General features: G+C 42.2%; 1 long non-coding RNA gene across 1 annotated transcript; it reads right to left on the reverse strand.

Moving 5' to 3' along the window:
- Positions 1–2,864: 2,864 nt before the first annotated feature.
- LOC128144307 (uncharacterized) lies at positions 2,865–13,402 on the reverse strand. The gene is made up of 4 exons (XR_008236030.1): positions 13,301–13,402; positions 11,059–11,123; positions 7,935–8,058; positions 2,865–2,929 (listed from the first exon to the last, which is right to left on the reverse strand). It is a non-coding gene; the product is annotated as an uncharacterized LOC128144307 (long non-coding RNA).
- Positions 13,403–25,273: the final 11,871 nt, after the last annotated feature.

The following is a 25,273-nucleotide window of genomic DNA, read 5'->3' on the forward strand; positions in this document are numbered from 1 at the left end:
TTTATGGATCTGCAAACTTACCACTTCAGCCCGAACTCATAAAGCAGAAATATTACTTTAAAATTAAGTTGACAGTGCTTTAGGATGAATTACGGATACTTTTTTTGGCTGCTGACAGTAATTTCCTTTGGGATATTCTTCTGGCTGAGAAGCTGTAAACAACAAGTCTCAGCAGCAGCAATAGAAATGAAGACAAAAAACTAAAAGAATTAGATCAGCTACAATAATAATCATTTTGATGCTGAATTTGGCTCCTTTGGGTCTAAAACAAATATGTTTAATTTTTAGGATTGTATTTATTTCATAATTTGTATTTTTCAAATCACTTATCCATGGTGAAGGTATCCATGTGTATGTGTCTACTCTCCAAGAATCCCTGTGTTTTCATCACGAGAAAAATAAAATAAAACTTTTAAAATCACCATAAAACTCGTTATTTAAAGTAAAAGCTGCAAGAGGGGAATTTTAGTGTTCCATTTTACATACCATATAAATGTCGTTTTCTCTGGTACATTTTTCCACAACTCCTTATAGTGCTAACATGTTAAAAATTGTATCACTGTTTATATTATTAACTGGAGCCCAGGACTACCTGAAGCTGTTTGCATCTGTTGGACCATTTACCCAAGAGACCAGCTAAAACACAAGCACCACCAATGGAAGGATTAGTGAGCTAGGATGCATCACTCGGACACTCAGTTCTAGCTTGGAGTGGCCACAGTTGACTGCTGTAACATCTGGCCACTGGATGTGCACTTCTCCATGCAGAAGTCAGGGATACTGAAAAGTTAATAAAAGCATTTTCCAGCTCCGTAACTGCTTTGCAGGGCATATGATATTCCTTTCTGCTATGGTGATGTACATGATTATGCATCTTGTGCAAGCAGTTACTGAACATGCAAACCAGGAAGTGGATGTTAAAAATCATTGTATTATTAAATGAGGAATCATATCTAATTGAGATAAATACACCCTTAATAGTAAGCAAATGTTGTCAAGTGATATCAGTTGTACTTGCATATCTTTTCCATCACCAGAGTGCTTTAAAAACCTTCTCATTTACACACAGTATGTCTCTGAAATAGGAAAAAAAGGCTTTGTTCAGATGGCGAATGAAGCAGAGTTCAAAGGACTTGACCAAAGAGTATCAGCAAGGCAGTAAACTCAAAATGTATACTATCAATAAAATCATTAAGGAAATTTTTCACAAGGGTTGTGTTTTTGCAGTTAGGTAAACTGTGGACAGTCACAAAATCCCAGGCAAGGAGATTGCCCTTACTTCAGACATCTATGCATTTTAGACACATTTTTCCATATCACTCTACTTTGTGCTGTCATTTACATGGGTGAAGTAAAGACTGGTAGCAATCCCACTGCTCACTTTGAACTGAAAAACTGCACAAGATACAGAGACACAGAAAATCACCCCCTGATTTCTGAAGAGTTAAACTGCATCTGCAAACTGTGTCAGGTTCCACATGGACTAAGCGCTGGTGTCTAGTGCAATTCTGTCGCTGGTTCTTTCTTAAAATTTCTGTTTCTTCAGGAAAGACATACTTGCATTCTAGCTGTTTATGAAAGAAGGGGACAACCCTGAAATGCTTTGTCACATTAATATTGTGATTTTTACTGATGCCATGAAGGAGTTACAGAATCTTTTAGTTAATTCAAAAGAGAAGGGGGAGAAGAAGGTGAAGAAAGATTATATAAAATGGATTTATATTGCTTTTACAACTGAATTGTTTTCAGTATAATGTCACGCTCTTCGTGGGGGGGGGTCCACATGTGTCATGATTCTACAGATGTTCTTGCACACTACATGTAGCTGCACTATTTGTCATAGGCAAATTTAATAGTAAGATGCTTGCTACGTGTTCCCTCTATTCTTAGTCCACAAAAACCACAGAGGGGAAAAAAAAACCCACTGCCTGATAGCTTGCTTGCTTCCCTTCTTTATACAACCTTCTAAACCACTTAAAAACAAATTTTGGAAACATCATCTTTTGTACTAAATTCTGTGCCACCTGCAATTAAGCTCCATTGCATTTGCTAGAATGATTTGTCAACTGTGTTCCTTCTAATGTTTATAATGCTAATTAAATAATTTTAAGTACCTGAAGAGGTCATATTCCTAACAGCAGGGAGGGGGTTCTTCAAGAGCTTGATCCTCCAAAAGGGAGAATACTTTCTGCTAAGTCCTAAATAATCCTGTTCTCATTGACTGCAGAGGAAACTCAGGACCACTCCATACCGGGATATGGCAGAGCCAAGTGCTGCCAGAAATTTTGCAGAGGCAAACTTGGAAGAACTCTGCTACTCTTCTGATATTCAAATCCCAGATCTTCTTTAGAAGTATTCTCCTTACTGAACTTTTTTGGTCCAAGGCCAGTGTGTTATTCAGCTCTTCAGAGGGGACCATACCTTTGGGTTCCAGCTTCTTGCAGATGTATCCAGGAAGCAGAACAAGATTTTGCAAAATTTAAAAAAAAAAAAAAAATCTAAATTTTTCTCTTTAAAAGCCTATAATGGGCTGTCTGGTTAGTGACAAGAGAGTAACTGTTGAACTGGCAATGAAAGGAGAAATTTGGACTTCAGAAGAGGGAAATTAAAAGTTGAAGTAGGAGCACATCCAACTAAACTGAACAGGATAAAACTCGAGAAGAGGCTACAGCTGTAGAGCAAGTTAAAAGTAAGTGCTACACTACCAGTAAGTACATGAACAAAAAATAGGTGTCATAAATGAAAAGTATGAATTTAATTACTGTATCTCCTACAGTACAAGAAAGACAGACTACTGGCGCTAATCCACTGGATGCTGGAGCAGGTAGCGTGCGAGGAAAGGCTGAGTGAGAGAGCTGCGATTCTTCAGCCTTGAAAAGGCCAAGAGGGGAAGTGGATTTATTGCTGTCTAAAAACACTTTATAGGAAGCTACAGAGAAGACAGAGCCAGGATTTTCTCAGAGGTGCACAAGGGCAGGAAAGAGGCAACCAGCAGAAGTCAGAGCATGGGAAATTCTCACCAGGGATTAGGAAAAAATTCTTTACAATGAGGTTAGTGAAATATTGGCAAAGGGGCCCTGGGAGGTTGTGGCAGTCTCAAGGTGAGGTTCCTCTGGATGAGGAGGAACATCCACTCATTGAGAGTGACCACACTTAGATCACCAAGATATAAATGTCTGTACTTGTAACATTAAAATATACATACGTTTGCAAGTATGGCTGAAACTTTGAGTGCTTATAAAACATAGAAGCAAAGATGAATCAACAAGGTGTAATTTTTTTTTTGCCATGGAAAATCATATTTTTAAAATAAATGCACCATTTGTGTACTATTGTATTGGAGGTATTTTAAAACATCTTGAATTTAGCACATGGTGGAAACACTGCATATATGTAAGATATGTAGTCATGTATCAAGTTGATGGAAAAGTTCTTTTTATTACCAAGAAGCTGATCAGATGATTTTGGAAATGTCTAACAAGTGTTTCTGGTATTAAAGATGTGCATCTGTGAACACAGACTGTCAAAGAAAACGGAATATTCCAGTGAGTCTTTTCAGAAGAATGCCAGCAAATAGCATTGAAATATGCAATAGATATAGGAAGATATTAGTTTCCAGTCTTCAGATGATTGCTTAGCTCAAAAGTTAACCAGATATGACTGACATTTCTCCTTCTGTTTCTAATCAATCTCTAATCATATATATGGGATCTAGTTGTGTTTGTGTACAGACCCAATTCCAGAAATTGTTGTGAATTACCTCTTGTAAAACCTGCCTGACTGTGTGTGTGTGTGTGTGTGTGTGATGTATCTTAGATTTGAGAATGTGATCTTAATTATCCTGTGCCCTTATAGGTTACACTATGGTGTCCTACAGCTACAGGAATTTTTAACTTAGCTCTACAACCTATAGCTCTCATTTTAATAACCACAGTGTTCCTGCTGATTGTGCAAGTTATATTGGTGATGAAAATCAAACACTTTTTCTTAGGTAGTCTCCTCATGGCAATGAAGAAATACAGGTCAATCAGACCTATATACATTATCCTGATTCAAAAGAAGATAGGAAAGTATGAATGCTTCCAAGATCTGCTGCTTAGTCACGAATTCCACAGTCATAGGAGGGCTTGCAGACTGTCCAAAGGGACTTTATAGCCCAGTAAATGTGATTTTGCCATTATTAGTAAAAAGCAACAAGGTTTGTATTGACATGACAGTGTAGGATCTCAGCAATTCCCTGCGTTTGTCTGGGCCTAAATAGATTTTAACTTGTTTTAGCTGTGATAGCGATTGTCCAGCTGTGAGGTACTCTTGACTAGATTTTAGTTTAGTTTATAGTAATAAAAAATGGTTATTCATTGTGGACTGAACTGGCTGTAGCTCTAGAATAAGTCGCGGGGAAGAGTGCAAACACAGATGACACAAATCAGTCATTTAATCACAGTAAACTGATAGTGTTAAGAAAACATATAAAACTAAATCCAAGCAGACACAAGACTGAGGAGAAAGACATCCCCCTCCCATGAATATCACTCTCCTCCTGGTGATGACTCATCACAATACTCCCCCATTCCTTTTGAGAAATACCAAAGTGTCAATCTTAAGACCCAAAGGAGCACTGGAGGAGTAAGCACAACACTAGAGAATAGGGAAATTTTTGTGTGGCAATTTTAACTCTATTTTTGATGAGGCCTTCCTGTATTCATTAATTTTGACTATTAGACTGTTTAAAACATTAATTGGACTAACAATAAATTCTTAGATCCATATATATTGTGCCTTTTGCCAATACCCTTTTGCCAATAAGAAGACTTTGAGTGTAATACTACATCTTAACATCGCCAATATCTTTAAGGACCTGGAAGCTGAAATAAACACCATAAAAATCACTGAAGCTCGCAAGCAATTTTGGCCAGTTGCAGTCAACGCTGCCGTGCTCTATTTTCTCATGGACAAGCTGAATAAAATCAATCCAGTGAATTAGCTCTCACTCAAGGTTACCACTCAGGAAGAGGTCAGTGTGTTTGCATGCTGCTGTTTTAATCTAGTGCTACCACCAGCTTACAACTTTCTTTCCCTCCTGTCACAGGCTTTTACTGCTGTACTTCACAGGGCAGTGCCATGAGCAAAACCCCCTGACAATGTGAGGCTGAGTGTAAAGAACCCAACCGCCTGCGTTACACCCTCAACTATTATTTACATTGGTCTGTTTGAAAGAGAAAAGCTTACTTTCACAGCCCAGTTAGCTCTCCTGATACAGCACAAACCCTGCACGAGCTCCCATTTATGACTCTGTGTGCAGATACCTGTACGTGTGGCCATGCAGCCCACAGAACAGTCCTTTGCCTAATGATTTTCAGGCCTCACTTGTGTGCCTTCCTGCTTCACCACAGTAGGAGGGAATACAGACAGGTTCATGTACTTCTGCTCAGGTCTCCTTGCTGTAGCTTGAACTGTTTGTGCTGCTAACTGGCTCTGCCGGGCCCCTGGAAACTTCCTCCTCAGGCAACGAATGTCAGTCTGAAATGCTTCCTACTAGAACTGAGTTTGCTCTCAGCCAGTCCAGGCTGCTTTCTCGTTAAGGACAGAAAAGCACGATTTCACAAACGTTGCTGTGGCTGGGGGTCACCTCTGCAGGGACAGCCGATTTTGCCAATTTTCTCACTCTCCACTATCCATCCTCATCTCAAACACTGGGAACTGGGTCTACTTTCAAAGTAGCTGTTCATGTCCTGAGTGCTGCTGCCGCATGTATATATTCCTCCTAGAACGAGCTGAATGGAAAGAGTATTGTATAATGATCTCTGATTTAGCTTAAAGTGCCATCTTTTCCTTCACTGCATTTTGTCTGTAAGAAGTATGCTGAGTCTTGTGCAGCTGTGTTCTTGCTCTTATTCGGCACAGATCTCTTCTAAGTTTTGCACCCATACCAAGAGTTTCCTTCTTTCCTTTGAAAAGAGCGATAAATGGGTACAGAGCAGAGGAGCCCAAAGCCTGCACAGATGTGAGTCAGGACTAGGATGAAAATACTAACCTAACAAAAGAGGCTTCTTTGGCTTCCAGTGCATGTGCTGTGAGCTGGAAAGTGAAATCCCAAATGGAGAAGGGAAACGGAGGACAAAGAAATTCAGATTCAGCTGCTGACCCTACTTGTTTTCAGAGCACAGAGTATCTACTGTACTGAACCATAAATCAGCCAACCAGTGAATTCCTGCCCAGTCTCCTTGGGGTCATCTGGAAGTCACCTACAAGCATCTCGCATGAGGACACGCACAACGGCTGACTCCAGCAAGGTGTTGAGCACCTTCCGCTCTGGTCGAGGTTGGGATGCTCAGAACGCTCACCACCACACATGGCTGGGCCCTGACTTTATTTCATACATCTCTGATTGAGCTGCGTAAACAAAATACAGCCCTGACTTGGAAAAAACACACTATATTTATTATCTAAAAATTAACTGGTGTTAAACCAATTGCCATTGTCAGGCATGCCAACCTTTAGAACAGATCTAGCATTAAATCATGGATGTCTATAGGGAGTTCCCTTGGATCATTTGATCGAATTATGCTCTTAAAAGTATGCTTCAAAAATGTCATCCTGGTGTAGGAGGAAAAGAAAGAAAATAAGGCAATGAAATTAATGGAAATTTGGAGAAATGAAATGTTGTCTCATGTATTTTGACAACGTAGACATCAGTAGGTTTGCCAGACAGATCAGCTTCAGATTTCAGCTAGAGCTTAAGCAATATTTGACTAGCGCAAAATAAGCTAGTCTAAAGCACAAGCTACTTGCTAGCCATTTTCTCAGCTTTGCCCTCTTGAACCATTTTACAGGTTTATTTACATTGTAATGGCTCTGGCCATGCGTCTCCCACGCTTGAGGTCCTCCTTCCCCAGTCCTTGGGAAGAAAGCTGGCATCTGACAACATGGTCAATTTCTGGCCATAGAAGTGCTTCAAGTAAGTGACAAGGTGGGCAGGCAGCAGCAGCAAAGGGGGAAAAGATGAGAAGATGAGGAAATGACAGACTGCTAAAATAATCAGGTATAGACAATGAGAGGAAAGAGCACTGAAATGCCTGAAGGGCTAGGACAGAGAAATCCCACTGCACCTATTGTTTAATTGTTACCTTGCTTTGCAAACAGCACGTTGTAGGCACCTTTCCTTCACTGACACCTGTGGCTGCACCCCACTACTTTCAACAATAAGGCATCAGGCATAACTAAGCGTAACTGGGGGATCCACAGGGTCTTCAGCAGCTGTAGCGAGTTAGGAAGAAAAGATGTTCTCACTGGTTTTTTGGATCTCAAACTGAGTTTGCTGGACTGGAAGGTGTTTGGTGGCTTTGGTGGTGTTGGGCTTTTTACTTGTAAATGTGACAAATTTGACTGTGAAGCTTAGGAAACATTTTTACAGATTCTTCTGAAACAGGCTCATACTTCAATACTGACTGTCTAGCCTCATACAACATGCTGTGACTTGATTTTGCATGATGATGATGTATTACAGCACCAAGTAATAGAGACTGGTGTACTGAATTCAGGTTGGAGAATCTAAACATCCGTCCTCTCGTTTGATTTTCCTAAATCTCTTTCTGACCCAAGCACCTAAATATCCTTAGTCTGGTCATGTTCTACACCTTGACCATATGGTCCTCTACCAGAGAACAGAATAATTCTAGGCAATTAAGGCACTTGCCCATATCCATTTCATCTGCAGGTCTTTGGAGGTGCAAACAAAACACTGGATGGGGAAGACTTGCTAATGCTGATAGTGCTTTAGATCACTTGATAATCTTTTTCCTGCGTTAGTTATTACTGAATGGAAATCAAATGCATGCATGTTAGGACTAGGAACAGATGGCACTTCTGTTCTGTGAGGAAGAAATAGGGGCAAAGGGGCAGCAAAGTTGAACCTCCCCCCTTCCCTGTCTTACCAGGATTCATTGTGTTGCCCTCCTGTTACAGTTGGCTGTGACTCTTTCTTGTTATAAAGAGATGTCAGAAGTTAGAGAGAGGCAGATGATAACCTTAAATCCTTTACTGCATTTTACTAGGATTCTGAAAAAAAAAAAAAAAAAAAAAGCTGAAGGGGTTGGAAAATGTCAGTGAGGCATTACACAAAGAACTTGATACATTTGTTGACCTTTCTTCTTCCTCCACCCTTCTCTAAAGACACGTTTAGTAGTAGTGGGTGCTTAGTACTATGAGTGCTTTCTTAAAAATAATTTAGATGCTATTGTCTGTCTGCCACTTGGAAAACATAGCTGTTTCAATGAGCCCCTGCTGAAACAGGAAAAATAGGGTTTATTGAAATGCCTCCAAAAATGCACCAAAATTTCATTCTTTTCCTTGTCAGCTGAAACCTGTCTTGTTCTTGCCTTTAAAGTCTTTTGTTTTATTTTTTTAATTGTACTATTGTTTTCAGGGTCTTTTCATTCTTATCCCCTATTTTACGAATGGCGTGTGTGGTATTAAGAGCTGAAGACAGAGATGAGAGAAGTGTTTTGAACTGACTAATTTGCAGGCAAGAAATAAAGCTCTTGTAAGGTGGTCCCAGGGGTATTTTTGCCATGAACACTATTTGAAATGACATGTAATCTGGTACATTTCAAAGGCAAAACATTTCCTATTCCCAAGTATCTTCGTGAGCCAGGGTTGGTTTACCTGTTTCCAGAGAATAATAAACTCCACCAGGGACAAGGAAACTCCTTCCCTCCCTTCTCAAAACTCCTGTTCTTTTTCAAAGGGGCAATTGCAGTCAACAGTTTATTTCTGTCCTATCTTTTGCTGCTCCGATGGCTTATAACTCAGTGCTTGCTACTAATACATAGCTGAATGCACTTCTGGATTAAATACCAAGTAACAGAACACAGCACATCCCTGTACAATGCGACAAATGGTGGGGAGCTCCCTTTTTGTTTTTTACAACAGTGAAAAATTTAGATCTAGTTCTTACAGACTTCTAAAATTTTAAGCATTTCATCATATATCTTTGATCTGGCAATTTCTTAATAGAAATTCTCTTCTAGAGAAAACTGAGTTCAACTGACCTTGGAATATGGTATTAATACTCTTTCTCAGCACAATTCAGTGTTTATAGCCTTGTTGACATACTAAAAGGCTTACACACAAAAGTCCACATTTAATTTGTGAAGGGATACATTTCAGAAAAGCCTTACATTTAATATTTTGTCCATATTTTGGTGAAGGCTTAGCTGGTCTTGCAAGCTGACACACTTAATCATCATCTGTGAATGGATTCATGTACTATGAGGAATGTTTCTGTATGTGTATGATTTAAGCTTACAATACCCACAGTCTGTCTTGCATGGTTTTAGAAGCTTAGAAATGTTTTAAATGGGGAATTTGGCCACAGATAAAATCCAAAGCTTTTGTGAAAATAAACACTGATGAATATTACAAATCTTTGCTATTAATTTCACAGCTGTTCTGTCCTAAAGCTTTTAGTTACAGAAAAAGAAACTGATGCTTTGTGAAGTCTCTGAATGTACATTGACCACTGTTTCAACGGTTACTTGATTTTCTCTCTAACTCTGCATGGAGAGAAATCAGGGTACAGTGTGTCTATAATAATGATCCTACACACTGGTTTTTAAAAATCAAAGGCTCCAGTTACATTGATTTTCAAAATCCATATGCTTGTGCTCAATTGTACTGGCTCTCCATAGTATTTTTTCAAGTGTGGACAACAATGAATAAATTTTGTTACCTGAACAGAGATACTGAAGGCTCCTGGAAAGGACAAGCAGAAGCGATGGAGTTGGAATGTCCAGAAAAGAGAAATTTCTAAAGGAATTAAAAGCAAAAAGTTCTCTTCTGAACCCAATAATTATGTGAGACAGCAGACCGGCCGGGATGACATGTGCTGTCAGTTTGCATTACTAGCCTCAGCCCTTTGAAGGACAGATTTTGCACTGTGAGTGACCCTAATGTGTGTTGTACTTGGATCTCTACCAAATAGAAGTCATGATAAAATATTATGCCCCACAGATGGGTCTTACACCTTAACTGTTGTTTTCCCCCGAGTCTCTGTCAACCATAATTCTTAATTTATGAGAACTTTGCCCGAATGTAACTTGGAACAAAATGTGTCCAGTGTTCGCAAAAACTTTCAAAGAAGGTAGTGCTGTTTCCCAGTAATGTTTATCTCCTGGACTGGTCCCCTTATCGATTCTGAACCATTAGATTAGTCTGGACTAGACCCTATTACTAACAAACATAAGAAAACACAGCATTTACCATGAAATAAAAGACATTTCTACCAAATTAGTTCGCAATACCACCAGTCTTAGATATTCTAACTACCACAACCAGAGAAATAAATGAGGCCTTTCCATTACTGCCGAGTGCTGTCACATGTTAATGCACAGACGGCATTACATCTGGAACACATACTATCTGATGAAAGTTACAGTGCTTGACTTAGACAGCTGCCTGGGTGAATGCTGGCTGCTTTCTAAAATAAGAGGTAGCTGTCTGTTCTTCTGCATTTTACTAGCGCAAGTCATCAACCTTGCAGAAGTATGCTTGAGCAACAGATTTGACTGCACTGCCTAGATATGCTGAAAACTTGCTAATCCTCCTCTGTCCAAACTACTTCGCCAGTGTTAAGGACTTCTGTTTAGCTCCTTGTATTGCCTGTGTGTAATGTTACCTTTACTGAGGCATTAATTTCATTTCTTATTTTTTCTTCAGATACACCTCTAACATATCCACTTCTGTGTCCATTGAAATATTTATATAGGCAATAGATAGGGAATCCATTAGCAGGAATCAATTGTTCCACTTATGGGTTGCTTTTCAGACACGGCAGTATTTTGCTAATATAGAATACCTAGCCAAAAAGCAATACAATATCCTAGCTCAGCTGATTTATTGAAACTATATTTTTGAGGACTGTTTTTTCACTTTGGTGACTCATGCGATATGGTGCCATTTAAACACTGTGTGTAGAACACATGCTTGTTTGAACACTTCATTATTTGGCTCGAAGTAGTACAGTATATTGTTCTGTTTAGGGAACAAGTTTGAATTTACCATTGACTCAGTAGAACTTCACAATGTATCGTTGGGTCAAGGACAGGAAGCTGTAGCAGAAATAGCTATGGAAAGAGCATCAAAAGAAGGCCACTGGGTTACACTTCAAGTAAGTCAAAGCTCTTCATTACATCAGTGCTGCACTGCAGTGTTAAAAACTGAAGCTTTTCAAAATAAGATGTGCCTAGATGAAAGAGTACTAAATAGTAATTTAAAACTTCCTTTGTCTTTGCCACAAGGGAAGCACATAACTTCATCTGTATATGCAAGTATCACTGAATATCACACAAAATATGAATTGCAACTATCTTGTGTGTGGGGAGTCAACTAACTTATTTTCCCAAGCACATGATATCTGATTTACTAATTTATTACCCATTAAAAAAAATCCTTTAGTAAATAAATGTGTAGCAAAAAGAATTGTTACGCTATATAATCAGATGAATAGATACAAACATGGAAGATTGCTGTCATTATGCAGTATATTGTGCTAAACAGATGCACACGAATTTTTTCAAATATTGTGCAATATCAAACTGCTTCCTTATGTCTGGGTTTTTCTTGTATCAATAAAATGTTTCATATTTCAAATCAATAGCTCACTGGGAGGTCTATTTTTTCTTCCCTTCTTCCCCCCTCCTTCCCCATCTCTGAATATTTATTTTGTAGCAAAGTGGCTTGACACATTAGAGAAATTACTGAGGAAACCCAGGGACGGAAGTCAGCAAGGCAATCACTTTTGAGTGTGGGGAACCTGCCCCTTCTCCTAAGGAACATCTCATTCCAGGGGGGGATTTGGGAAACCTCCTATTAAAATAACTGATAAGCCACAACCTGAAATGTTGCCTGATCACCATGCTGCACTGGATAAATTTGACCAGGCAAGTAAAACACCACAGAAATAAAACTTTAAAAATGTGACTATTAAACTTCTCATTTTAAAGCCACTTGAAATGGTGAAGTCACTAAAAGCCTTTACAGGATATGCAATAATAGAGCAGAATGCATTTCATTTCTTACGGATTTGTTCACATATCCTAGAGTGAAATAACCGCACATCTATCACCAAAAAAAAAATCAAAGAAGAAATTACTTCTTTTCGGTTTAAAGCATCACATACAGCTCTTGGTTAAAAACATGCCTGTGTGCACAGGAAACAAAGAATTTGCAGTCGCTACAGATAACTACTGTAGTACAGAGTAAGCATTTATTTTTGGTTTAGTCTAGCTTAGTCTGATTTTTCTTGAAATGTGAGACCATGCTTTTTTGTGCCTCTGGAATATCTGTTACATATTCTGAGTATGTCACGCACTGGAATTAGGTCTTCAGCTGAGGTAAATCAGTGAGGTTCACTGTGCCAATTTATATTGCTAACGATTTGGTCCAAAATGTTTGGATCGTACGTAAGAGAAAAGAGTGCTTTGGCTGCCAGGCTATCTTATTTTCCTCTGTCCTTTTTAATCTTTGTTTTGGAAGGCTTTTCATAAAAACAGGTTTTGTTACTGACTCTCAAAAGATACATACAAACATAGGTGCACATAGGTAGTAATTGCAAGCTATGATCAAAGACATGGTCAAAGAAATCGAGTATCTCTTTGGCATACATATTTGTACTAAAGAAAGAGCATCAACCTGAATGCTAAGAAACTCACCAATTACAAAAAAAAAAAAAGCAAAACCTGTTTTCCGACTGTCATTTAAACAGTATGTTCTCAAAAGACCTTTGTAAAAATTACAGAGGCTTTTCTTCTTTTCCTCTGGTTTAGAAAAATCTCCTCCGGCAACGAAAAGGGGAAAAAATGCCAGCCAACTGCACAGAGGAAGGCATGTCACCCCAAGTGCTGACAAACGCACAAAGAAAGCCGCCGGCTGCAGGCACGGCCAAAACACGTTTCTCACTAACTTCTGCCGGCGGCTCGCTCCGCCGGGCCCGCTCCCCCCGCGGGCCCCGCCGCCCGCCTCCTCCGCCGGCCCCAACGGCCCGGGGCCGGGGCCGGGGCCGGGCAGCCTCTCCGCCCCGCGGGGCGCCTGCGCTTCCCCGCGGCCGCCCGGCGCCACTGGCGGCAGGTGCGCTCGAGGGTGTCGCGGCCTGCCGGGCCGGGCCGGGCCGGGCCGGGCCGGGTGGCTGCGGGGCGGCGCCACGGGCCGGGCCCCTCAGGCTCGGCGGCCGGGCTCTGCCCTGGAGGTCGTAACCTCTTCGCTCCCCCGCGGCAGCCCGCGCTGCGGTGCGAACCCGCGGTACCTGCCGGGCGCCAGGGGCAGCCGCCCGTCCCCGTCCCCGTCCCCGTGAGGCGGCGGCAGCGGGCCGCGCCGTGACACGCCGCGCGCGGCAGGGGCGGGGGGGGGCGCGCGGGGAGCGGGACGCGGCCGGAGCAGCGGCGGCCCGGCGGCGCGTTCCCAGAGCCAGAGCGCCCCCTGCCGGCAGCTGCCCCCGCCGCCGCCCTGGCGGCGCCGCGGGCCGTGGCGGAGGCGCGGGCGGGCGCCGCCCGTTGCGGACGGCGAGGATTGGGGGGTGGCGGGGGGGAGCGGCCGGCCCGGCAGCCCGCCCCGCCGGGCCTGCGGCTGGAGGTGACTCGGCCGCCGCTGCCGGCGGAGTGCTCGGAGCCGCGGGGCTGCCCCGGGAGAGAGGGAGGGAGGCCGCGGGGGAGAGGCGCGTACCCTCCGGTTTTGACCCCGGCCAGGGCTGCCGGCCGATCTGTTGGGGAGGTTTTTCCTCTCGCACACGTTTGCGTTAACGCCGGAGACAGGGCGTCAGCCCCGGCCCCAGCCCCGCCACACACCCAGGTGCCCACGGGGAAACTTCCTCACCCGCCCCCCCATCCCAGAGCCTCCTGCTTGGGCTCTGATGTAAGCCCTGTTCCGACCAAGACACAGGCCATCAAGCGTTGTTGGAGCAATGTCGGCACAATCAAGGCACGTACTGCGCTTTCTTCCATAGCTCCCATTCGGAGGACGGGGGTATGACACGAGCAGAAACCAGTCCTGGAGAAGGGACGGACCCGCGGGGCTGGAGGCGACGGTGCGGCCGACCGCAACCACCTGCATCCGCCCACCGAGCTGGGGTCTTGTGCCTGGGGAAGGTAAATACAGGCATTAACTGGCACACTTTCTTACCCGTTTAAATGGCCGCAAGTACACTACCCCTTCTCGAGGAATTACATCTTAAGTAGATTTAGCTGTTCGATAAATCAGCCCCCGATCCCCTGCAGCAGTGACCTCTGATCCCTTATCAAAGCACAGACTCTTGTAACACTGTGCCAGCAAGGCTGCGGCCGAGCAGCGACGCTTACGAAGCGTCCGTGGGTGACGAAGCTATTTTGGTAAGAAGGAGGCAAAAGAGCCCTCTCCCTTCCGTCTCTGCGGGGCAGGTTGCGCCTGTCACTGCCTGCAGCAGTGGCCGTGCCTGGCGGCCAGAGGGACCCTCGCTGAACTCGGCGTTTGATCGGATGGAGATGGCAGGCAGGTAGCGGGCAGCACCTACGTCTCTGCTTCCCAGCCCACGCCGAGTGCGGCCGAAAGGGGTGGCTCACAGCCCCCATCCCCACCTGCGAGCACACCTGCCGTCTCTCCTCCTCCTTCCCCCCCCGGCCCCGAGCAAGTCAGGTGTAGAAAGCTCCAGCGCCACGCGCGGGGGCTTCGTACCCACCCCGTCCCTGGGAGAGGGGCACGTCGAGGAGGAGGACGGGGGTGAGGCAGGCCCTGTACGCACATGGCAGCGAGCCGCGGGCTCCCGCCTTCCTCCTCCTCGGGCGCTGGTGCCCCCAGCCCACAGCAGCTCACCTGCCGGCAGGCCCCCCGCCATCCCGCGGCCGTGGGTCTCCGTCCCCAGCTGCCAGCAGCCTCCCGCTGCGGGGAGGAAGGAGAAGCATCTGAGGAGGGAAGGGGAACAAAAGGACGAGATCAGGAAAAGGAATAAAAGAAGGAAATGTAGTCAACAGTAAAAACAAGAGGAGGAATTTTCCCGGGGTGGGGGGGGGGGGGGAGTGCCATTTATAAGAGCTTTTTTTCCCCTACAATTTCTGCAGAAATTCTGACAATGCACGTGCTCATTTTCCCTTTCCCATCCCACACAAACCTGTTGTTATTTTACTTTCCTTATTTTACTTTCTTGCACCAGAAATGCTGAATCATAAAACAGGGGTTAGTGAAAATGGTATTTATCTTACAGGAATGAGCCCCGCATTATTTTAAAGATCCCTGCACTACCGCTGTTGTTATTATTACCATCGTCATCATCACGCATCTTGGCAGGTTGAAAGGTATCTCAGAACAGTAAGAATTCAGCAGTAATTTAACATCCCACAGCAGCACTTTAAAAGCATCCAATAACATTTTGAATTTTAATTCAGCACAAGTGTAAATAAATGGATGTACTCCCACGTCTGTTGTTTTTAAACTTGGGATGATACTAAAATATTTGCCTAACAGCTTTGAGTTGCAACAGAATTTTAGCTCGTATACACACATGCATGTGATATTGAATTAAACCATTTGTCATTCTTTTCCATAAAAGACACAATTTGGCTCTCAGCAAACCATTTGAAATAGAAATTACGATGATATACCACAGCTTCATTTTGTTTTATGGTAGTGTATTGATCATCAAATAGACAATACATATATTTTGCTAATGGTCTAAAAGAAGATATTCTGCCTTTTTATTTTACAGTCCTTATGCTATTACTTGCTTTCATTTCAATAAAGGACGGCATTTTTCAGAGATGCTACCATAAATTGCTTCATTTAATAAGTTGCTACACGGAATAATAATGTTACACCAGAGAGCAGCACTTTGTAATTTGGAAGAAATAACGTTTTTCTCTTAAAATATTTCTGTCTCTTTATTTTTAAATTAAAATTATCTCTCTGCTGTTTTCTAGCTGAAGAATAATCTGATTATTAGAAAATTCATAATTTTTTTTCTTGTAAGCATCAGAACTTGGGTGTGACATAAAGAGGCTAATTAAAATGGGGAAAAAATTAGATTAATTTCCACAAATATAAAAGTGTTATAAAAGTCTTGTTCTCAACAATGACTCCATAACAGAACAATTTCATTTATGCCTAAGCAGGTTCCTTATTCTGTCTAGCAAGGATTGCCACCAGTGTCTTGGTGACAGGGTTTTTATTATTTCTTTGACAGTTTGATAGGAAGTCAGGGCTTGCTTCTGGGTTTGCAGTCTCTTCAAACCTGGATTATGAAGGTTACCAGAAAAATATGGATGAAATGCCACCTCCGCAAGGCCCCATCCGTTATGGCCCGCACCCCAATGTGGAGATTGCTTTTGTAATAATAACTGCAGACAACGCGCTCCATATGCTATTAGAGCTGCAATTCAAATGCTCAGTCACTGGGGAAGGAGTCTCCCAAGCTGTGGAAGACAAGGTCAGTCAAAACACAGAGCAGGCTGCAAATTTGTCACAAGATGGTGTGATGTCTCTGGGTTTATGGGTTTTTTTCTCCTGTGGCCACCAATTTCAACAGAACTAGATATTTTCATACCTGTTTTTTTACAGGGATTCAAACTGAAATTTGTAATGAGGGATCTCTAGTATACGTGAGACATAAACATACGCATTATTTTGCACCACACAGAAAAAAAGATCTTGCTGGAGTGTTTACAATATATTAATAGGGTTGGGACATTTAGGATCCTTTGTCAGGTTGCAAAATGCCATTATTTGCAAACTACAAGGCAGAATTTGCTTTTCTTCCTAACAGCATGAAATGTTGCTGCACAGGTCTTCCACTCCTTCTCCATTTCACAGGATAAATCCTCCATATCCTTCATACTATGACACGAAGGCAGTAGAACTGTTTTCATTGCATAAAGTTAAGATACACAAAGTTTACAATTTCCTTTACATTATCGCAGAAGTGGGTGCACAAGACACTTGCCTCATGACAACATGGTACCTCTTGAAGGTGAAGGCAGAGCTAGATGACATACAGAAAAAAAACTCTCAGAAGAAAGTAAGATCAGATATTTCATCCAAACACCAGCAGAATGCTCCTCACATAAACTGATTTGTTTTCCAGAATATGGGAGACTGGATCTGCTGATATATGAGGTAAGGCATTCTCTTCAAGAACTTAACTTAGGTCTGAAGATATGTGTGCTTTGCTTTACTAATCTCAGGGGATGCATGGGTTCAAACATAGCATCAGTGTAGATGCCAGTAACAGGCAGTTGTGAGTGATACTTGGGGACCTTTTTTCTGATGTCATTGATTAAAAAATTGTGCTTTCGTAAACTGCCTACTCCAAACATGTAACTTGTCTCCGTATATCAAATAATTTGTTTTAATTTGTGTGGAAAAAATGATCATGAAACTGCTCAGGAGATTGAAATTCTCTCTAGATACTAGGAAGCAAAACGCAAGGCCTCTGATTACGGTCTGTCTTCTGTTTCAGTGCAGACCTGGAGGTAAGATAGGGACATTCTTCTCTTCCACCATTGCAGAAATTCGGCTTCTCTGTTATAACTGCTAACAGATCTGGTTGCTAGTTATGGTGTGTATTCACATGTGTTTTACGCAATCCATAGGAGAGAAGGAAGGCAGCTGTTTGGTACCTCAGAGGCCCTCTGATGCCAAAAATGAACTCTACTTCATACAGATCCCCACTATTACATAAGGCACATGGTTCAGATCGTGTTAAATGATCAACATATTCAAAGACATCGGTATGTGGCATTTGACCATCATTAGGAGATGGCCATTAACTGTGAGTAAAGGAGCACTAACAGTAACACCCAAGTCCTGATCTCACTGCGCATCTAGTAAGTGCAGTGAAGCTAGGTAAAAAGGACACGAGTAACTCATCACGCATCTCTGGCATTTTTTTGTAATAATATGTCTCTCAATGCCAAGAAAGTGCTGAATAGCAACATATAATGTTCTTCACCATGCAAGGCCAAATTTTCATAATATCCGGCAATCTCAAACAGCGATGTACCTGCTGTACTAACATTTAATATATGTTCAAATCACGGAATTGGGCAACCAAGTAGCTTCTTAGACATCGCTAGCAATTTACACAGACAATCGTGGTATATGGAAGCACAGCTGTAGTTAATGCATACTACTCCAAGACTAGGTACTGAAAACCTAATTCATAGGGCTAGTTTTTTAAAGGGACTTCCTTTTTCGCCACCTAGAATTACCTTCCTTTCAATCTTTAATTCAGAGTAACAAAACATGGGCACTCAAATCGCCATTAGTGCAAGCAAGCCAGCAGAATGGTAGCTTGATTGCGTGTACAATTTTCTGTGGGATATCTGAAAGCGAGTTAGTAATTTGGCCCTTTACCATTTTCTCCCTGTACATATGCGTAGGTGGGTGCTTCTGTGCATATGTATATGAATTACTGTATCATATAATTACTTAATGCAATCAGAGTGAATTTAAGAAATACAGAAAACCCAGAACCTACAGTCTTGTTTTTCTGACCACTTCCCCTTTTTAAAAAATAAATGACTCATCCCAGTTGCAAGAGCCAAGATATTCTTTACACTTGATGATTTAGCTACCTTATGTGTTTTTACTGGGGAAAAAAAAGCCCTCTATCATTTATCATGTCATCTTATCACAGTCTCTTTGTGAGACGCAAATAGCACACTAATGTTTTCTTTTGTTAGGGTGAGTTGGCAATCTCCTCAGAGATGGAGCAACTACAGACAGCTCTTTTTTTTGATAATCTTCCTGACACTTGGATGAGACTGGCTTATCCATCAACATACAGTTGCTCAGTGGTAAGTCGCATGCCAACAGTCAATCAGTATGGATGGCGCTTCTCGCCCATCATAAAAAATAGAATAGAAACTAAAGAAATTTTTTGGCAAATATCTTACCTTCTTGTGTAACTCAGAATAGCTTTTTATCATAAACTGATATTACCAGTGTTATGAAAAGCAGAAAGAGCCTTGCATTTACCTTGCCAATTACTGCAGACTTTTGAAAGATTTCTCTAAAATTTGCATTCCTGCTTCTTCCTTGCTTGCTTGCTTTTTTTCTCCAGCTGTGTGTGCTGATCAAATAGGTTTGGCAAGTGCCGAAGCACATAGTATCTCCTACTCAGAAGACTAAGCTTGGTTTCTTGTGTCTTTTGGGATCAGAATTTGTAACAATAGAAGGGTACTGCTCTGAGCTCAAGGGTGAAATGGTCACCAGAAGGAGCAGCAATTAACAAAGCAGCTTGCATTATGAACTTAGAGAAAAGTTTCTGAGCAAGTAGTGGGGCCATCATGTTTCTGTTCATCTTAATTGAACTCATTTTAAGATGTGTCCATCTACCTACTCTCCATGGCTGTCTTGTAATACCAAAAGTGAAACTGAGAACAAAAAGTGAAAAGCCATCCAATGCTGGCAAATTATTTATTTGCTGACATACATTCAACTCTCCTTGGGAGCCTCCTGAGTAAGGCAAAGACCCACTGGCTGACAGACTGGAGAGCTGACCAAAGGACAGGAAAGCTCTGCCTAGCACAAAGACAGGTAGTGCTAGAAGGCAAAGCAAGCCCACACTTCTGAGATCAGTTCAGACTTCTGAGAGATCAAGAAAGGAAGAAGAAATCTTGTTCAGCAGAGGAGACATTGAGAGAAGCACCAGAAGTACATCGTGGTGAAGATCAGTCAGAGCTTTACGGAATTAAATGCTCTTTTAGCTTCCCTTGATGGAAAACTAAAGCACCATAGAGATACTGTGATATCTGTGATAAATATATGTCCTGAAGACAGAAAGCGTTGCCTAGGGGATATAATGCAGTAATGCTAAATTACTAGCTGTTTTCCTGAAGGACAACACAGCTGCTTTCTTCAAAAAAATGTATGGGGGAGTCAAGCTAGACCTTATATTCATGTTTGGAGAAAAGAGGGTAAATGTTCCCACTGATTATATATAAGCTGTCTTGCAGAACTAGTAGGACTTGAGGTGACAGATTATCTTTTGCCATCAGGTGCAAAATGCAGTGAGTCACTGGGGAGCAAAAACAACGCCAGGAGATGCTGTGTTATGCAGCTGGGCTCCAAGACAGCCTCCCTGCTGGAACAGAGCATGTATGGGTTGGAACTGGGGAGCAGGTGAAAGGGAGGTCCGTCATGAGCACCAGAGAGGTTACGCATGGACGTGACTAGTGGAGTGGCCAGTTCTGCTTGGCCATCAGTGCCTTGGGTCTGGGGAGACGAAAAAAAAAACAACAGAGACTGAAAACAAAACTTGAATCACTGTCACATCTAAAAAGCCCTTAGTAATTGGTGTCAGTAGCAGGAGCCGTGAGCTTCCTGCAGGGAAGGACGTCGTCTCTATACCACCCTGTTATGCACACTGCAAAGCACTAGAAGGCCTCAGTCATCCTGCTAGTTTTATCCTCCCTGTTTTTTAAATCCCTTTGTCTCTCATATACCTACCTGACATGCCACCATCTGAGACATCAGATAAAAACCTTTGATTTCTAAGCAGATGCCATTTCAAAGTACGGTGAGATGGGGTGAGGAGGTGAAGGGAAAAAATCTGAATACATGCACAGTTTAAGCATCGTGGACTCAGCAAATGTGTCAGAAACAGCAAATGCGAATGATTAAATGGAGATGATGTCAGATCACCTAATAATCTCAGCTCTTCAGTTTGTCTTCAGAATCCTTTTCTACATCTCTGAAATGAACATGAATTCTGTTAATGCTTCCCTTTATAAGCTGGCCTTATATGTTGCCTAGTGTTTCACATTTCTGTGTAGGAGTCGCCTCTTGCCCCTGAGCTAGCAGTCTCCTGTCTCTGGGTTAGAGACAGTCAACTATCCCCAGGGCAGAAGATGTGTCTAGCATTTCTTAATAGCAGCTTGTTAGGAAGCAAGAAGTAACACTGAATAGCGCCAAAAAAAGACGACCTCAGCTAGAAAGGTGGGGACGTGATGCCACTGATGTTAAATGGGGTAAAAGGAAAAAAACAAGCTGATGCTTTCTTTTTCAGACCACAGAAATTCAGAGAAAAGTCCAACAGATAGGGAAAAAGAGTGTGGATGGAAGAGAAAGATTGGAAGTTTGTGTCACAGGTCATCCAGCTTTCTGGAAATCTGCAAAAGACCAACAGTGGGACATCTTAACAGAGGCAAATATGTTTGGGTTCTGGGCTGTGACTGCATTGGCAGGCAATGGCTGGAGCAGGCTGAGGTGAGAGCAGCAGTGTGGAAGGATTTGAAAGGAGGCATAACATGCAGAGGGGATGAAGTGCAGGGGCTTGTAAGGAGCGGAGGGTAGCGGGGGAGGCAGGAAGTCACAAAACGTAGGAGCTGCCAGAAGAGAGGATGTTCGTTCCCTCTTTGGAAGATATTCATAATACGCAGATACAGGCTTAGAAACTGTTCCATGAAAGCTCAGGGTTATGGCACTGACTCCCTTGCAGGCTAGAAAAATACAGGCTTGAAAGCAAAAGGCCTTCAGGGTAGGAGGGTTTGTTATTTGGGGTTTTTAACTGACAGAATCCGCTGCTGACTTGTAAGGTGGGGAGGTATTAACTCGTGAGAAGGAGGAACAAAAGGCAGGGATTGCAATCCTGCCAGAAAAAGCAAGGAGCATCACAAGTAGAGGCGGGCTGGTCCAGAGAGGGGGGTAAGGATATTCATCGAGTGCTCTGAGATGAAACATGCTGTGTGTTTGCAAAGGTGCCTGTCAGTCAAGTGGGGGAGCAACATTATGACAACCTCTCTTCCAGGAGCAGCAAAGACCAAGATTTTTTTCCCTGCAAAGCCAGCCAAGAAATTACTGAAATGGTTGTTTTAACAATCAAAGCTAACTGAGAGAGAACAAAAGAACTCCAGATGCTTGTACACACACATCCATCCATCTGCCCATGGCCTCCTATGGCCTCCGATAAGCCAACTTCCACTTAAAGAAAGCCTCTTACATTGGTGAGAAAACAGGCAGCAAATTACTTTGCTGCTGTAAAACTTGAAATGATCTAGGTTTCAGGGAGGAGTGTGAAATGGGTGTAACTTGCATGAAAATTTCTGAGTACTGTTAAGTCTAATGCATGTGGAATAGCAGAAAAGAGGTTAGATTTCTTTTGAAGGAGCCACTCTCATTTCCTGAATACCGACTTACTGTCTAACTGGCTACCTCTCGAAGCGCGGCTGCTGCCGTGGCTCCTTGAGACAGATGGGCTCAGGTTCCAGAGGGGCTGTTCTGAAAGCCCACAAGCACACCATATTGCTGCACTTGCTGCTATTTGCTTGTCAGTACCTAATTAACAAATACAAACGCAGAGCTGTGCTGAAATCAAAAAAGATACTTTGGTATGGAAAAAAACTTAACATGAGGAAGTTGCTTGTTAAACAGAGAGGAATTTGTTGTTCAGCTGCACTCAAAACACAAGAAAAAGGAAAAAAACATTAATGTGCCAGGGCAAAAGTACCACTGTCTTGGCAAGAAAAAGAAACATTTGCAAGTTTCTGGGTTGGTATTCGAACAATGAGGAAGAAAATGAACTAGAAAAACTGCTTGATGGGCTGCTGAGAAGAATCCTCCTCCCCCCTACACACACTGATTTTTGTGTTTTCTTATACCCGGATAAGAAGGACTGATGGTACAACAAATAATATCTGACACACAAGCTATACAAAAAACATGGTATCAAGAACAGAATTCAAAATGGGCTGAACTCCTTGAATTCAAAGGCAATCAGATAAGTGGCAAAAATATAATCAACTACCACTATTCCTTTCTACCAGAAGATGTTAGATACTGAAAACTAAACTCTATAAGCTTTTTCACACAATCGCTATCTGAGTATAGGCTGATATAAAGTAAAAAACCAAAATAAAACACCAAAACCAAAACCAAATCAAGCCCTGAATCCCAGGTTGAAGATCAAGGTGAGAAGAAACCTTAAGTCTGGCTGTCACACATGTTAAGTAATAGGTTTTCCAGTGTTTGCTTTTATCATTTTCCCTGTGGCTGTGATCTTTAGCAAATTACCCCTAATCCTTCATCAGAAGTCTGCCCTTCTTCAGTTTTATCCCAAGTTCCTAGTCGGCAACTTCTCAAATCACCATTAACGTTTTGGAGCTTTCTTCACATGTTGCAGATGAGGGTCAGAATTCCCCATTGCTAAGCTATTAATTTGTATTTCCTTTTAATCCTTCTCCTACACAAAATGAATATCTAAAGATTGCCTGTGTCAAAGTAAATATTTTAAAACATATATACTTAACTTGGGGCTGGTGGGAGGGGTGGGCTGCAATTATTTGCAGTCCAGGAGCATCATATTACTGGATCCTTCCCAGTGTGGCAGGTGCCAGGTCCGAGTGTGTGTGCTCAAACACAGCATCCCAGGTACACAGTGCATCTAGGTCCTTCCCAGCGCCTGCGATTCCTGACCTTGTGCGATTCCTGACCTCCTACTCCTGGTTTGCTTCTAAACACTTTTAAAGCAAAAGCACCCTGTTCAAATCCTCAGTGTTTCAGCGTTTGCTAAGCAGTACATTCTATTAACGAACACTTTCACTGCAGGTTAAAATTCTCAGACGCAGATCATACAATGTGCTGAGAAGTATTGGCTGGGGGAAAAAAAGCCTGTCATACATAGCAGGACTACCGATAATGTGCAGTATATTACAGTCCAGCAAAAATGACTAATATCAAAGCTAAACAGGAATTATTTGTATGGTTGAGACAAGTAGAATAAAATATGTATTTTAACTAAATCAGTTTTTAGGAATACCAGGCACAGGTTAATCCTTTATAAATATGTTCACAGAGTACATTAGACACCAGCCCGCCTACACAAAATGAATGCAGCACACACTCTGATGTATTACAGAGGCAGGATAAATGAGGGAACTCTTCTGTGTTTGATCTGGTTCTGCTCTGTAATTCAGAGATACTGGAGATGGGTGGTGAGTTTCTCATTGATCCCAAAAGAACCAATACTGTTGAATCCTGTGAAATGTAAGCTTTGTAGAGGATTGGAGGCTGTGCATGAAGGACATTGTAGCTTTAGGGGCATATTCTCTTCTTGGGAATGTGTGTAACTGGCATTCACAAGAGTCATACACATCCTGGGGAAACTAGACCCTGTAGCTTAACAATAGTGAAAATGCATACCTAGCTCCACAGGCAATTATATCACTCTCATTGCTACATCTGCATCCAGTTATCAAAGGATAGACTTCCGGCAGATAATAAGTGAACCTGGAAATGAATGTCTTGAGAATTTTGAAACAATGCTAAATTTGACGCACACCAGCATTTAAAAATGCAGCAAAGTGCAGTCAGAGCATCAATCCAAGTCTAAGATGTTTTAGATAGAAAATACAGGGCTAGCCTATAGATGTGGGAATAATCAATTCCAGTCCTGCCCCACCCCCCCATTCTTTCCAGCTTTTTAAACCACTTACACCAACCAGTCCTTGCTTCTCTGAACTGTATTTTGCATATGGTGGAGGTGTTAATGCACAGTTACTGCACAACAGGATTGTGAATTTTAGTTAATGAAAGCTTTTAAAGGCACAATACAATCCTCAGATGAAAGGCAACAAAGAAGTGCAAAGTATTATTATAGCCTAGCCTAAGTTTTACTGAGAGCATTCCTATACACGATGGACACAGCATAAATATGTACTATGAATGATAACCTCCCTGTAAAGGCTAATTCCCACTCCTGAGGCTGCCAGAGGCAAGAGGTGGTGGTCTTATAAGACTTAATAAAGTCTCATAATGTTTTCATCCTATTCCTACCCCCAGGACCTAGAAGAGGGCCCCTGTATACATTCTGAATCCTTAATGAATAGCATGGCCGTCCCAGCATATTGCGTGCACAATTAGATCACAAGGACTGCAGACCAAGATGGTTCAGTGAACACTTCAAGGCAGAGGCAAATATAGAAAGTACAGCAAATGCTGTAGTTCCAGTCACAGCAGTGTGGCATACATTAAGTTTACAGTGTGTGTTTGTAAGTTTACAGTGTGTGTTTGTATGCTATCTGTGGAAGAGGTAAGCAAAGGGACAGAAATCTGTTTGTCATTTTGCTTGATAATTTTTGCTAAAATCCAAGTAACTGTTTGTGCATGATAACAAAAGGAACAATTAAGACAGTCTGTATTTTGCAAAGGTGAGAAAAGGGATAGCTCTCAAAGGATGTGGATGAAAGCTCCAGTAACCCATTTGGAAAAGATCTAGCACCAGAATAAATGTACAACAGCTTACCAGGCTGAGAGGACG

This window comes from Harpia harpyja, chromosome 7 (genome assembly GCF_026419915.1).
Source record: "Harpia harpyja isolate bHarHar1 chromosome 7, bHarHar1 primary haplotype, whole genome shotgun sequence".
Taxonomy (NCBI): Eukaryota; Metazoa; Chordata; class Aves; order Accipitriformes; family Accipitridae; genus Harpia; species Harpia harpyja.